The 14,979-nt window shown below is 43.8% G+C and overlaps 1 long non-coding RNA gene across 1 annotated transcript in view; it reads left to right on the forward strand.

The window, feature by feature from the left end:
- The first annotated feature begins 972 nt into the window (after window positions 1–972).
- The window catches only part of LOC121403901, a 33,184-nt gene continuing 19,177 nt past the window's right edge, over window positions 973–14,979 (forward strand). Inside the window, exon 1 of the long non-coding RNA XR_005967545.1 lies at window positions 973–1,497. This is a non-coding gene — a long non-coding RNA (uncharacterized LOC121403901). The remainder of the gene's footprint in view (window positions 1,498–14,979) is intronic.

The raw sequence follows: 14,979 nt of genomic DNA on the forward strand, positions 1-14,979 counted from the left end.
ACTATCCAAACAATGGGCTACGTGCCCGGTAGTGAAGGACCGCGCTGCGTATTTAAAAAACAAACCAAACCAAGACCTAAGCCGATTAATAAACGTGACGTGACCATTCAGAAAGGGAAAGCGAGGAGCAGAACATTCTGAAGGAAGCAGCAACCAAGCAGAATGGGGATGGGTAATGAGCCAGACAGGAAACGAGCTCATCTGGATACAATTCGAGTCAAATAGTCACGCAATTTCCCTGGATTTTCTTTTTTGATTATGACTTGCACATTGCATCTGTTTTGGTGCAAAAAAAAGAAGTTAATCTGCTGCATTTTCAAATAATCACGTAGGCGGGCTTAAGCAGAAATCAATTGATCTGGCAGCTTTTATCGATAAAAACATGTCACTCTAAGAAACAGTAATTTTTAGTGTTAATAAGTGGCTTGGAAAACTCAATTTTTACATTACTGTAAAGAAATAGGGTATACAAATGCCCATACTATCGGTGAGAAGCAACAAGTGGTCGAATAACGTAACATTTTGATCCCACTTACGTTCTTACACAATATGTAGTTGCTATGTAGAAAATGTGTAGTTAACGTGTAGTTACCGGAAGGGAGATTTTTTGGACTCATGCTTGAAGCGCAAAAATGAGTCGGGAGAGCGTAAATTGGCAAGGTATCGACGGCCATGGTGTGTTAAAAAGGGGGTGTGTTTGAATTTTCTGGTCCATTTTTCCTATTGGCCATACCCTCTTTTTTTCTTAGCAAAGACGTCACAAAAAAGTCACATAGAGCTTCGTGGTGGGTTTTCAAAATTCACTCTCAATTCGTGGTGGTTTTTCAAAATTTGCTCTCTTTTCAGAGGTGACATTTCGTGGTGTGAGCAACATGTTTTGCGTATGGAATGAAGATTCATTGTTGCGTCATTCCATACGCGTTCCCGTAAGATACATTTGATTTGTATGGCAGCATTGTTGTGCAACTTTGCACCAGAAACATCACAAATTTCCAACTGCGCGGTCGCTGCGCGTCGTCGAACGGTAAAAGTGTTATTCTGAAAAGGAAAAACTTTGTCGAGAAGCGAAAAACTTGTGCATATAATTAAGAAGCGCGCGGTGTAAAAGCCATTTAGCTAAGCACTTTAACTAAGAAGTTGGCCAAAAGTTTTTCTTGTTCGCCAGCATATCGTTGCCGCCGTCGCCGCCACAAGACGGTTGTTGGGGCTCGTCAAAAAGTGCTCCGACAAGATTTCCACTTGAAATTCCTGAATTTCGTCTCGCAATCGGAATATAAAAGCGCAATTCGAATAAAGTACGAATGAAAATTAAGTTTTTCGCAACCCAAAGAGCGGAGTGATTATTGTACAAGTGCCAGTGGTTTTTCTAAGTGTTTGTGTGTGTTTGTCGAGTGTGTCACAATTTCTGAGCGGAAAGGACTCTTGGATTAGCGGTGCTTTTGACTCTGTTCCTGGCTGCTCCTGCTACCCGCCCCCTCACCTGGCTGAATTCAAACGGTAAGTGCTCGCTGAAATTATACAGTTAGGCGGCGGCGTCTGAGCTTATGTTTGAGCCTCAATTTGTTGTAGTGTTTGGGTATTAGCATTTTTATGCGCTGCCGCCGCCTTGGCCAAAAAAGTTGACAAACAAAACGCACACTGGCGCACACGCACACGTATTCACACAAAGGATTTCATTACATTTTGGGTGGGACGCGACGCCGCCGCCAAACAGTAACTGTAACGTAACGTAACCCTCCCCCAGGCTATCTCTCTCTCTATCTCTCTCTGTCTCTCTTGCGGTACTACTCCTACGTTTTGTTTGCGGAACGCCGAATGCTGTGCTACTGTATTTGTATACCTCGTACTTGAGAAGTGCAAAGGGTATATTGAATTCGTGTATTGCTGGCAGAAGGGAAGCGTTTCCCAATCAGCGAATTATCCCCAAATCCGTACATCCATCACTGCAGCTTTTTTGTCCAGTTAGTGATTGAGTTTATGAAAATGCTTTGAAAGCTGGCGACAGTCTGTATTGTTGAATTTATCTGTATATTCTGCATGCATAATCAAAAGACAAATTAATAGAGAGGAATATTTTTCTATTTTCGAAGGAAACCAGTTTTCGAATTATAATTCCCTACAATTTATAATTAAGCAGGTATCCTTTAGTCGGGAGTGGAGTGCCAGCTTAAACTTTTTGACTTTTTTCCTTGGTGTTGTTACAGCCTCTCCCGCATACGTATGAGTATGCGTATGTGTATGTGTGTGCGTATGTGTCTGTTTTTCTGTTATTTATTTTGATGGCGTATTTTGCTTTTCCGCTTTGTCAGAATTGCGTAGCGCCTCTTTCTCTGTCTTTCCCTAGTTTCTGTCTCGCTTTTCTCTTTCTTCTAGTTTCTATCTTTCCCCTCCCTGTCTCTATCTTCCTGCATTGAAATGAGTTGGCAATAAATATGGCCCAATGTCAAATAAAAGGGCGATGAGCCTGCCTTTTTCCTCTGCCGCTTCCTGTCCCTGCCCTGCTACTATCTCTCTATCGGTCTCTCTTTCTCGCTGTTGTTGCTCTAATCTCAGGGGACACTAATGTTTTACGACACTGCCGCCACAGCCTATGTCTGGTGGTTCTGTTCTGTCCTGTGCTGTGCTGTGCCTCCAATACAAACTTAATGCACACATCAATGGCAAATTAGATATACTCCAGAAGCAAATGTACTAATAACAATCATTGAGAGAGTGTCCTCTGAGTCCTGTGTGTGTCCTGTGTGTCCTGTGTGTCCTGTGTGTGTGTGTGACGACGATTGTTCTGTTGATTTGGCTCTTACTTCCAATACATTGGCACTCATTCAAGAGAGTGAGTGAAAGGAGGCGGGCGAGTGTGTCCCAAGTTAGAGCCCACTGTCAGGAATGGAGGGGGTAGTCATCGTCCACTTATGTATGCCTCATGTCTTATTTGTCGTCGCCCAAATGGAAATCGTTTTGTTTCTGTTTTGTCAAGTGACAAATTTTCATTGTCTTCCCCTGCCCCCCACACAGCCCATGCCCAGCCGACAGCAGCCCCGCCGCACTAATCGCTTACTTAAAAAAAAAGAACCCCGAAAGATCTTTAGAGCGGGGAATGGGACATTAGACACAAGACGAGTGTAAATAAACACTCAAGTGCATGGATGGATGGAGGAGGAGGATCATCAGGCAACGACTAGCTGATATCCTCTAAGGTGTGTGGAATGGGGGGGCTTTATCACGGAAATACCATTTCCCAACAGTTTTTAGTAGTTTTCGGGGTGTCTTAAGAACCACAAGTCCATATGCACTCATGTTTATTTGTTCTAATAAGTATCGAAAAACACTCCAAAATACTCTTATAGGGACACATTTTTTTACTTGCGATTGCTAACAGATCCGAATGATTTCTGATGGATTGTGAATGCCAGAAACATTTCCCCAACAAGCCAATTCCCTTTCCTCCCATTTCTTCTGTTTCATTCTTTACTTAAACTAAATAAACTCGTACTTTACCTCCTAATCTCCATCTGTACTTACAGCGTATTAGTGCCTCTTTTGGTGGCATTGCCCGGCGGCACATTCCCTCAGTTTGCTTTAATTTCCAAACGGACAAGACCATTCTCTTATCGCCCCAAACCAAACCCACAGGCAAAAGAAGGGCCCCTTTAATCTGTTACGGCTTTCCCATCCCTCCACACTGTACACCGTCTGTCCCTTGATTTACGTCTTTATTTGCCACCAATCGATTTGGATTGATTTTGTTTAAACAAAACTGCACACTAAAGCAGAAAGCTGTGGCCCCACTAAGCTTTTGGGGCAGAAACTGGAACCGGCACTGGCGCTGGCAACGGGCGAGGGTGCCAGGTTGCAGTTTCGATTCGTTCGAATTGAGGATTCCTTTCGGTTCAGTAAATAAACATCGCACAATATGGTGGGGGCCATCATCAGCGCAGGTCTTTAATGCCACCCGATAATTGCGAGCCAATCCCAATCCACATGCAATCCACACAACACAGCAACACAAATGCCCATTTCACGTGCCACACTGCCCCACACACACACACACACATACACATGCCACATAGCAGCTATTGCCTACTCGTATCGATGCTCTGGTAATTAGTTGAGAATTGGATTTGGGATCACATAAAAGTGTTGATTACACGCATTGATGACGGCCCTTCTCCCTGGGTGCCAAGTGTTTTGTTTTCTTGCTGTTTCCCCATGCCCTTATCTCTAGGGAATCGAATGGTTGGCAAGGGATGGGGCCAGTATTAGGGTTACGTTACCCGTCGCTCCCGTAGGCACACGAGTGAAAGTCTTGGGGAAATTGTCGGCAGGTGTAAAAAGTTGGATCGCTCCAGCCGGAAGCTTACTCTGATGTTCTAATTAATCGCTTTTATTGCAGGGAATTTCATCTGCGCACTAAATTGATTGAGGGGATTGCTTGCGAGGTAGACAGATTGATAGGGAAGATGGCCATTTCAGCCATTACTATATGCCCTCTTAATGGTATGTGGTGGGAGCGATACAGCGAGTAGTACCTTTTAATGGTAGATTAGGGGGAAAGAAATTTATATGATATATAATGAGAGAGAGATTATACTAGCACTAGTGACTAGGGGAGGAAAATTATGGAAGATAAACAGAGGAATGACAGAAAAATGCAATAATTTATACCATTAATTAAATATGCTGCACTCGGACAGGGAATAAGTAAAAGGAAACGTTTTAACTATAGTTGATATTCAAATTATGCAAATAATAACAATAAAAGAACGAAAGTCTGTGTGTGAATCCCACGCATTGGAAGCGCACACAGGTGACATTTTAAGCATTTATAATTATACAAAGGCTTAAGCCATAGATCGCACCGAGCAGACTAATCATATTCATGTTAGATTTTATCTATAATTTGATGTTTAGACAAGACCGTTTTGGCCGTAACAAATGGCCAACATTTTCCACTGCAAGTCATCGGTACAGGGTACTGTGGGAGGGGAGGCGTGCGAGCGGACGCTTGCAGAAGGAGATAAAAAACATCAAAGTCATTTCATGTCTTCATAAATTCCCTTGCCAAAAAGGAAGACCTCTTTCTCTCTGCCTGTCTCTCTCACTCTCTCTGGGTACCATCTTGCAGGTCTCCCCACTGCCACTCTCTTTGGGTCTGGCCCGAACTTCACCCCACTCACTGGCTAAGTGAAATGACCTGCCATTTTCTAAAAAAAAAAAGAAGAGGAATATCCCAAGACACCACCAAACGCTCAAATAAAAAGCCCAAGTCACAAATAATAAGATTGGGTGCTAAAGAGAGAGGGGAAGACAGAGAGACAGAGACAGAGACAGAGAGAGAGAGAGAGAGCGCGATCGGGAAGCGAGGGAAGGTTAATGTCTTATCGACATGCTGCAATCTATGTATTTAATTGACTTGACTGCAATTATAGTGTACACTATATATGTGTGTATATACCTGTATGTATCTATGTATATTGTATATATAGTATATATTGTCTGTATTGTTGCTGTGGCTGGCTGTGTCGGTTAGTGTCTTCTTCCTGCAGATAAAACGTCGTAAAATGAAAAAGAAATACTTGCCTATAATGATTTCGCATAAATCGTGACTACTCGCCAAAATGAAAGGCGAGAATTTATACCAACACAGTGCACGAGGCTGGCACTAGCACTGGCACTGGCACTGGCACTCGCACTGCTGATACCCTACCCTTTCAGAGGGTATCGCAGAAAGCAAAGAAAGCTTTTACAATGCTGTAAAATACATATATAAATAAAAATATCCTAAATATAAGGTTTTTGTAGGAATACTGGCATTAAGGCTTAAAGTTTGAGCCAGCCTAACATTTAAAATTCTAGTTTAATGGATAACTTGTCGATAAAACCCAAACCAAATCGATATATCTTTGTGTTAGTAGTTTCCCCCAGATAAAATGTATCTCTAGTGTATCTATATCTTCGTTTCGCCGCCATCTATGCCTCGTTTCATGTTGTTTGGGGAGCTGCAACAAGCTACAACAATGTATAGGCAACGCTCCTCCATTCGCATTCAGAGTGGAGTGTCGCTCCGGTGTCAGAGGCTAGTACCCGCTCTCAGACCTCAGGACCCCCAGACCCCTTTCGCTTGGACGTAGGACACAGGCATTCGACGAGGCTCGCTTCGAGTTGCGGGTTTGAGGCCTCTTTTGGTCAGCCAAAGTCAAGTTAAGCCTGGGCCAAAAAGTTGAACAAAAAAAATGGAAAGAAAACCTGTAAGCAGGCAAGGCAGGCGAATGCTGTCGCGGTCCTCTCCTAGAGATGCGCACGTGACTTGGCTTGGTCATCCAGCCCCCACACCGCACTCCTATCTCTCTCTCTCCCACACTCTTTTGGGCGCTTACCAAAATCACGTTCTTAACAAATTGAAATTTATGAATGTGTTGCCCCACAGCAAAGTTAATTCTTATTTATAACAACAATTAATAGCCAGAGAATAGATTGTTAAGGGGGGCAGAGCAGCGCAGAACTGCTAGGTAGATATTTCGTGTGAATGGAGCAATAAAAAATAAAAATAAATTTAAATTATTATCCAAGAACTTTCGAATCGAATGGGAAGGGGAACGCTGGAAGAAGTAATATGCTGAGAAATGTAATATTCTCAATCCCATCATCATCTTTTCCCACTCTCACGACATCATCGCTAAGTAAATCAAAAGCTGCAAAAACATTTAGCGCTGCTCTTGCGGAGGGAGAGCCGGGACGGGACTGATGGACATTGTGTCTCTGGCCATTGCCAAATCGTTAGCACTTGGCGGAGAGACCCGGGACACCGAGCATGCTAGCATCAGCACCGTCATCGCCATCATCCTCCACCCGCCTGTGCCCCGTGCCCCGTACCACACTCCCACTGCCATTCTCAATACCATTCCCCCCACCTCTCGGAGACATGGCTCGTTCGATGCGGCGGGGCTTAGACCTTTCGAGTGTGTAATGGAATAAAAATATGTATTTAAACTTTATTTGATTGTCGTTGATTTCGGACGAACAGAGCGTCACGGTTCCGTTCTCTTTTATCTCCCTCCCCGCATCTATAGCTCTCACACTCTCTCTCTATCTCTCTCTCTCTCTCTCTCTCTACTGCTGTCCATTCCTAATGAAGGAATGTAATAAACCAATTTAGTGTTCTCTTTTCCTCTCCCCATTTGCATTCTTCCGGCTTTGCTGCCTCTTGTACTGCCCTCCTTTTACACACCGATTGTATACATATTTTGGAAGCTCCCACCCCTCCCCAACGCGCTGCTTGTCCCCCTGTCCGTTGCCCATCATTAGGCCTGACAAAAGTTCTTCCAGCTCATTTGTACAATGAAAAATCTTCCCATAATTAACGGCAGTGGCTTGGACACTGTCTGTGCTGGCTGGCAGGGAGGGAGGGTGGTAGGTAGGTAGGGATGAACGAATTGTGGAGGAGTACGATAGGAGGGGGGTTTGGTAATTTCTATGCCTCGCTGCACACTAAAATGATGGGAGAGACGACAGATCTCAGTCTCAGACGAGGGAGAGGGACGAGCAGAAGCCACTCCAGACATCGGGCATTGCATTCGGGATTGCCTCGAGTGATATTCCCTATTGTTATAGTTTTGTCATTGCTTTTACGAGTATTGTTGGTTGGTTGTTGTTGGTGCTGTTGTTGCTGTGTGTAGGTGACCGACCAGCCGTTCCTTCGGGGCGGAATTATTAAAAGTAAGCCAGACAAACACTACAGCCAGGGGAGAGTCAGACAGGGAGAGGAGAAAGAGATGGTCAGAGGCAGGGAGGGGGGACACTGGCAATGGCCAGTCTGTCTCTCATTTGATATATTGCAGGCATCCGGTGGACATTGTTGACGTGGACGTGATGCTGCAATAAAATCTGCGCCAAGCCAAAGCCGACTCTGCTCATTATACAAGGAATACGAATACGCTGCAGGGGCAAATGGGGCATTACGACTTGGTAGCCTTTCTTGTGCGCATTAAATGGGGCTGTAAACGATCAATGGGATGGCTTCTAATCATAAATAATCGTATAAATGAAGGAAAACACTTGCGGAATAACAGCACTAGCTAATAAGGTGTATAACAGTAGAGAAAGTGTTTTAATATTTACAGAAAGCTCTTTGGAGCACAGCTCCTGGCATTAAGAAGGATTAAACTAAGAAATAACTACGGGAGCGTTTATAAGAAACATTTCATATCACAATCAATAGAAGGCACTCCAAATATAATCGATTAATGTTTGAAATACTACATCTAATGTTTTGGATTAAATATCTACTTTACTTTCCGCTTCAGTGCATTCCGTTCTTCTGGTTCCTCTGGTTGAGTGTATTCCCATATCGGTCTGCAGCATTTTCCCCTCCACTATTACTCTTTGGAGTTTCTACCTCTTTTCCGCTCTCTCCCCCACTCTCTCTCTCTTTCTCTCTCTGTCTCTATTCCCATTCCCCGCGTTTGGGTTTGCTTGTCATTGTTGTGGTTGTCACATTGTCGCCATCGTTGTCTCCGGGCCATCATTTGTGGCCTACACACACACACACAGACAAACACAAATTACCAGAGAGTAACCAATAAAAGGCACACTGTCTGTTGTAGTTTTCCACCAACTCTTTTGCTCTTCTGCAGCTTTTCAGCTTCTCTTTCGTTTTCTGTTTCTGCTTCTCCTTCTTCTACTTCTTTTACATTTTGTTGTAGCCAAATATTTGAGTCAGCAGGGCAGGGGCAGCAGCAACAACGGAAAACCGCATCCCACGTTCGAAATCAAGGAAAAGCTTCCATCCAGCTTCCCCTTAATTTTGCCCCTCCCCCGCCAAAATGTGTCGCATCTTTTTAATTAAATATTTTCAATTTTATAGGCTTGTTTGCATTTGCATTTGTATTTTAATTTTGTTTCGATTTTCCTCTCTCCACCCCCCCGCCCCCTCCACACCATCTGCTGCTCTGCTACTATTGGGGCCACGGAAATGTTTCTATTTATTCGTTTTTGATTCGTTTGATTTCGTGATTTCGGGTTCCCCCAAGACATGGGTCCCATACAGCAACAACAACAACCGTGAGACGGTGACACCTGGTGGTCTGGTCAGAGCCCCGGACGTGGACTGGAGATTGGGGACTGTGGACAGGTCTGATCTGCATTTACATTCCCATTTCTATTCAGCATACAAATTTACCATTTTTCATGTTCATCTTCGGTTGCGTTGCTGTTTCGGTTCATTAGTTAGGATTACTGGACAATTATGTCGCATTTCGGACCCACTAATAGTTGTTTATTTACACAATTATAAAATTGAAAGCTCACATAAATTTGTTTGTGAGGGAAATAAGAATCCATTTACTGCAGCGAGTGAAAGTTCTTAGCATTTTGGGGACTGAGCCCTGGGGCATGTCCAGTCTCGCCGCAGTACAATAAATGGCCCTAAACCGTCCACACTAATGGCCCTCAATCGGGTCTTATGGTGGTGGATTATATACAGAATTATTTCTTTTGTCAAAGAATTTGAATTGATTTCAATTGAAAATTTGAAATCCCATTGATAAGATGAGACTCTGCAGCTGGAGCCAGGGAAACGGATATGAAAACTTTAAAGATGCCATTTAAAAGCGTAATTGAATTATGTATGAATACAACAACTTTTCCAGCAGAATAATTGAACAGAAACGAACTTTTCTTTGGCTATCAAAATAAAACATAAATGTTCCCAGGCCACACATTGATTTGATCTAGTCGGAATCAATATCTAACGTTTCTGTGTGAAAGATAAACAATTCCCATGGAAATATTGTAACATTTGCATATGTTCCAGATAACCTTAATCCCCCAATCATTTTGATAACCAAATGGCTTGCCAAGCTCCTGGGATTCCCATTGCACTATGAATAGATATAAGTTTATGTATCGTTGATGAAGCTATAACCATATTCCTATAACCATAACCATATCTGGTGTTCTTTCATTTACTTAGCTTATCATAGAAATAAGTTTCCCAAGCTCTCCATTACACGTTCCCTGTCTCGTATTCTCTGCTGAGAACTTTAATAATGTCAGTCCCCCCCAAAAGTAAACACCGGAAACGTGGGCAATATTAATCGGTTATCCCCCCGCCCTGCCGCTCCCCTTTTACATGTGTGTGTTATATGCACTTTATCGTAACCCCAAATCAATTTATTTATGTGCATTGGACGCTTTAGTAGAGCAAACAACGAAAGGGAAAATATAGTAGAGCAAAAGGAGATTATTAAAGTGGGAATATACCATTGATTATGTTCGACTAAAGATTACCTCGTACTGGGGTCATTACCTGAAGTCATACCTGAAATAAAAATATCTGTGTGTCGGTCTTTGAGTTCTGATGGGAGTTGATTGGTGCCGTGTAGAATCCTTTAAATATTTGTTCTTTATTTATCATTTCTAGCTCTGCCAGTCTCCAAGTTCCGTTGATCGACGATTCCTCTGTTGATTGTACCGATCATCTTTTTTATTGTTTCACTAATCCCATATGCCCCTTTTCCAATCCACGAACAATGGGCATCAAAAAGCTTCGAGGCTTATCTTGAACACGGTCTTCAGTGTCTGATAAGGCTTCGATTTCGAAGTGCATTCGCTTGAGACTTGTTCGGGGATGCCGAATGCAACGACGAAGCATTTCCACTCAACAGTGTGATGCTCTCTCCGCTCTCCGCTCTGCTATGATGGTGGGCCGTTCTCTCTCACCATTCCCATTCTTCTTTCTGTCTGTCTCGCTTCTTCGATCCCGGTGCAATAAAAGTACAAAAAGCAAATAGGTCCGACCCTTGGGTAAATATCCAAATGGTACGAATCGCGTACCGATGTGCGTGTGTGCACTTACGGGTATATGAATGAATGAAGCGGGGAATCAAATGAATGAAAATGTGTTTCCGCTTCGCTTTGCAATAATAGTTAGGAAATTGGAAAAATGTGTGTGTCCCCTGGGTGCACATAGAGTGAGAGAGAGGGAGATGCCCTCCCTTCCGTTAAATGTGTCTCATTAGTGTGGTTCCACATTCCTGGATGTGGGCGTGGTCCGTTAAGGGGTTCCGGCCCGCAGATCAAAAATTGTGTAAAATTTTTAGAGAGTGCGTGCCATGAATTGTCGTTTAAATTAAATTAAAGCCAAGGGGAAATTGCAACTGCAATTCAACCACCAATATGCCACCAGGAGGAGTAGGCTGAGGATGCTGAGGATGATGCTGAAGCAACCCCATCCTCAGGTTCGTGGATAAAAACAATCTGTTTGCTGCCTGTCACAAGACAAACAGCAATAGCAATAGCGATGTGCGATGCGCGATGGTTGATGGGTGGATGGGTGATGGAGTGCCAAAGGAGAGATGAAATTCATTGCAGAGGGGTGGGGAAGCAATGGGCAAGGGGGACGGACAAGCGAAAGGAAACTCATAAAATCCACAACGATTTGTTGTTACGTTTAACGGTAAAGTAAGGGCAAAAGGCGATGCGACGCAGACCGTTATGTGTGGTGTGGTGTGGGTGGCGTAGCGTGAACCTAAACCTCGCACAGTGGAACCGAAACTCGTCCAGAGAGGGATGATTGCGGGCAGTAATTTTCGATTGTGGATCAAATTTTTGTTGATCCCAAAGGGGTTAATTGTGTACAGGGATCGTTAATTAATTATTTTTATGCATTACGGGGGAAGCATGTTGTGGGAAATTCATCAGAGTTCTGTTTACCGAGTGATCCTGTGCAAACAGATCGGCTTTCCCTCGCATGAAAATATATAAAAAGGAAAGAGAAAAGATTAAATTCTTGGATGGCGTTTAATTATCAAATCAATTTGGGTTGCATGGAATAAATTTAGCTGCCCAAATAATAAAATCAGCGCTGGAATTTCCTACGAGTGTCTAACTAAATAAAACGCTTCTAAATAACGATTTTCCTTGGCTAGACTTTTAATTTCTAAAAGTTTCAGCCCCACTGTTCCCCTGCATTTAATGGATTTTTTTTGTGGGTTTTTCCATTGCTGCGGCGCAAGGTTATTGCAATCGCAACACCTCAGCCGCGGGCGCGGGCAACAGACAGCCATAACCCACTCTCAATCCGTGTGCAACACCAACCCAGATCCCAGAGATGAGGCCATCCCATCCCAACCCAACCCATCTCATCCAATCTGTAGCCCTGCTACACGGAACGAACCCGAGCTCCCTTTTTCTTTTGGGTATTTTTAATGCTTTTAATTTTTGCTGCGCCACCGAACAGCAGGAGTGGTGTGGAGTGAGGGGGGCAGAGCAGGGAATGAGCACTAAAAGTAAGCCCAAAAAAAAAAGAAGAAAGGAAGAGAGAGAGAGTGGAAGAGCAGCAGGCTTTTTGGGGGTAAGATTCGGTTAGGGGTTGCAAATGTCTCTATATGTGAGTGAGTGAGTGAGGGTGTGTGTGCATCCTTTGAATACGCGTATGCATGTGTGTGTGTGTGTGTGGAGTGGAAGGCAGCCCAAAAATGTGCAAAAAATAGGCGTGGCTGCGACGCGATATATCTAATGGCATTGTTTCCGAGAGTTGTCGCCGGCCGTCTCGAACTCCTTTTTCCTCCTGTTTAATGCATGTTGGCAAATGTCGAAATGATGTACTTGCCACCACTTCACCCCCCCACTGCACTCCACCCCCTGCTGACACTCCACCCCTCCACCCCCTTCCCCCATGTGGTGCAGGGGCATATGCCTTCCGACTGCCTGCTAAATATGCAGCTGTTAATGGCTCAAAAATTAAAACATTAAGGCGTCCCCGTCATCATCGTCATCCGCACAGTCAACGACTTTGATTGGAAATGTGTTTTGAGCTTTCATCTAACCCTCCACCCCCACCTTTCCAAGAATAAACCCGTCCCTGCCATCAGCCCAGCTGGGTGGGAAAACGCTGAGTAATATGAAAAGTGCACCTTGCATGGGAAAAGATTGAAGCGATCAGATATCTAAGCCCGAATTCAGTTGAGGTTTCGGCAGTTGAATGAATAATTATGTACATGCTGATAGGGAGTGAGAGGGGCTTTCGTACCCTTTCGAAAGAGGTTGAATATGCCTGTGTATAGGGAAATTACACTCTGAATTCCACTTGAGAAGAAGAATAAACCTCTTGAGAATGAATAGCAAAATGCTCAATAAATCTTCCCTTATTTGAAGAGATTTCCAACTTGTACAGGGTATTCCCCGCTTCGTTGTGGCCTACTTCATGGATGACCCTTTTGTATTTTTCAATCTACCTTTATTTTGGTACTCTTTTGAAAGGGTTTTTATTTTTGTTTTGTTTTTTTGTTGTTGTTAGGTTTGTGGGTCACTCGCTTTGAGTGCGAAAGGTGAGACCTGGCAGGGGGTATGGCCAGTGAAAATGGGATTAGAATTATGGAAAAATATGTTAATTAAAGTCACACAATTTTAGTTGCTTTTCGTTTGGTGAAAGTTCAATTAAATGGATGAGAGTGCTAGAGATATAGGGGTTCCCCGTTTACCCCAGCAGAGAGACCTCTAGAGAGGGGCTAGCTTTTCAATTGTGAAATTCACTGAGCAACACAAATCAATTGAAAATTGAGTTTGGTGCAGCGTTTTCCATTGAAATACGAGTATTGCTGTCCAAATTAATTTCCGTTATGGTTTTCCACCCAAATGCCGACCGGTGGAAGGGGCAGGGGGGAGGCAAACTCTATTATATGTATCTTTCGTTCGTTGCTTTCCTTTTGCTTATTAACTTTTCCCTTGCTTTTTGCCTTGTTTTCCTTTTCCCCAAGTTGTCCACCCCACCTGCCACCCACCCACTCTGCTTTGCCCCGTTTCGTTTGCTCTGAACAAATTCATCCTTTTCATTTGTGGCAACATTTCGTTGGACTTGACTCAATTCCCCCAATCTTTGTTCCATATAAAAGAAAACACGGTACACCACACAAAATTCCCTTGGCGAACATTTCCGAGAAGCAACAATGCACCACCCTCTGGGCTCCCCATTTCAAACCTTACTCTCTCTCTCTCTGCCTCTCTCTTTATCTGTGTGTGTGTGTTCTCCTCATTCCCCTGGGCGGACAATAACAACGTTAAACAACATTGAAGCATAGACAAAGGCAAGCTACTTACAAGCCGCATGCCACCAAAACACAAACCAGAAACCCCCATCCTCCTCCTCCCCTCTCTAAGCACTCCCCGCTGCATAGCACCGCCTGCCCCCCCTTGCCCCTGCCCCACCTGACACATCTTATCTTATCGGCGCAGGTGCACGCCACACGGCGGCTCAACGGGCGACAAGACAGCGACCGACGACAGTTGACAGTGGAGCTCGAATAAAGAGCAACAGCATGCCCACCTCTCCGCCATACCTCTGTTGAACCTGCTGCCCATGCGCACAGTGCGCGACATGAATGACAAGTCGTTGAGCAGCAGGAATTTATGACTTGAAGAACAAGAAATAGATTGTTCTTACAAAAGAAACAGACAGAGAGGAACACAACAGAAAGGGAGCAGAGAGCAGAGAATGGGAATATGTAAGGCCCCTGCTCTGGTTAATAATTTTCCAAAAGCGAACGTACAAAATTCCCATAAACGAATGGGTACATTCTCTTCGAATGACACGAAACAAAACGCATTTGCCTACGCTCGAAATTTGTACGTGATTCTTTGCGCTGAATCTACACAGTTTTCCATATTCTGCTTGTGCTACTTATCAGATTTTGGAGTATTTTCTATTGATCTATAAAGTATAGCTTCGAAATCACAGACGTAAAGAGTTTCTTAATATCCAAAGTTCTGATAGATCGACTTGCAAGCTAAAATTCTTGCCATTACAGACATCGAGCAGCCAAGAAAAGGAACCAACCTACCCTAATTACCCTACAATTACCGCGTATAAATCAGAGTTTGGGTCAGAACGGGGCATGCAAATCACTTGAAAAGGAAAAGGAAAATAAAAATGGAAATGGAAATGCGTAGGGGGATGGCGGCGTTCTCTGCTAAGAGAACATCAAA

This window comes from Drosophila obscura, unplaced genomic scaffold, assembly GCF_018151105.1.
Source record: "Drosophila obscura isolate BZ-5 IFL unplaced genomic scaffold, ASM1815110v1 contig_17, whole genome shotgun sequence".
NCBI classification, from domain to species: domain Eukaryota; kingdom Metazoa; phylum Arthropoda; class Insecta; order Diptera; family Drosophilidae; genus Drosophila; species Drosophila obscura.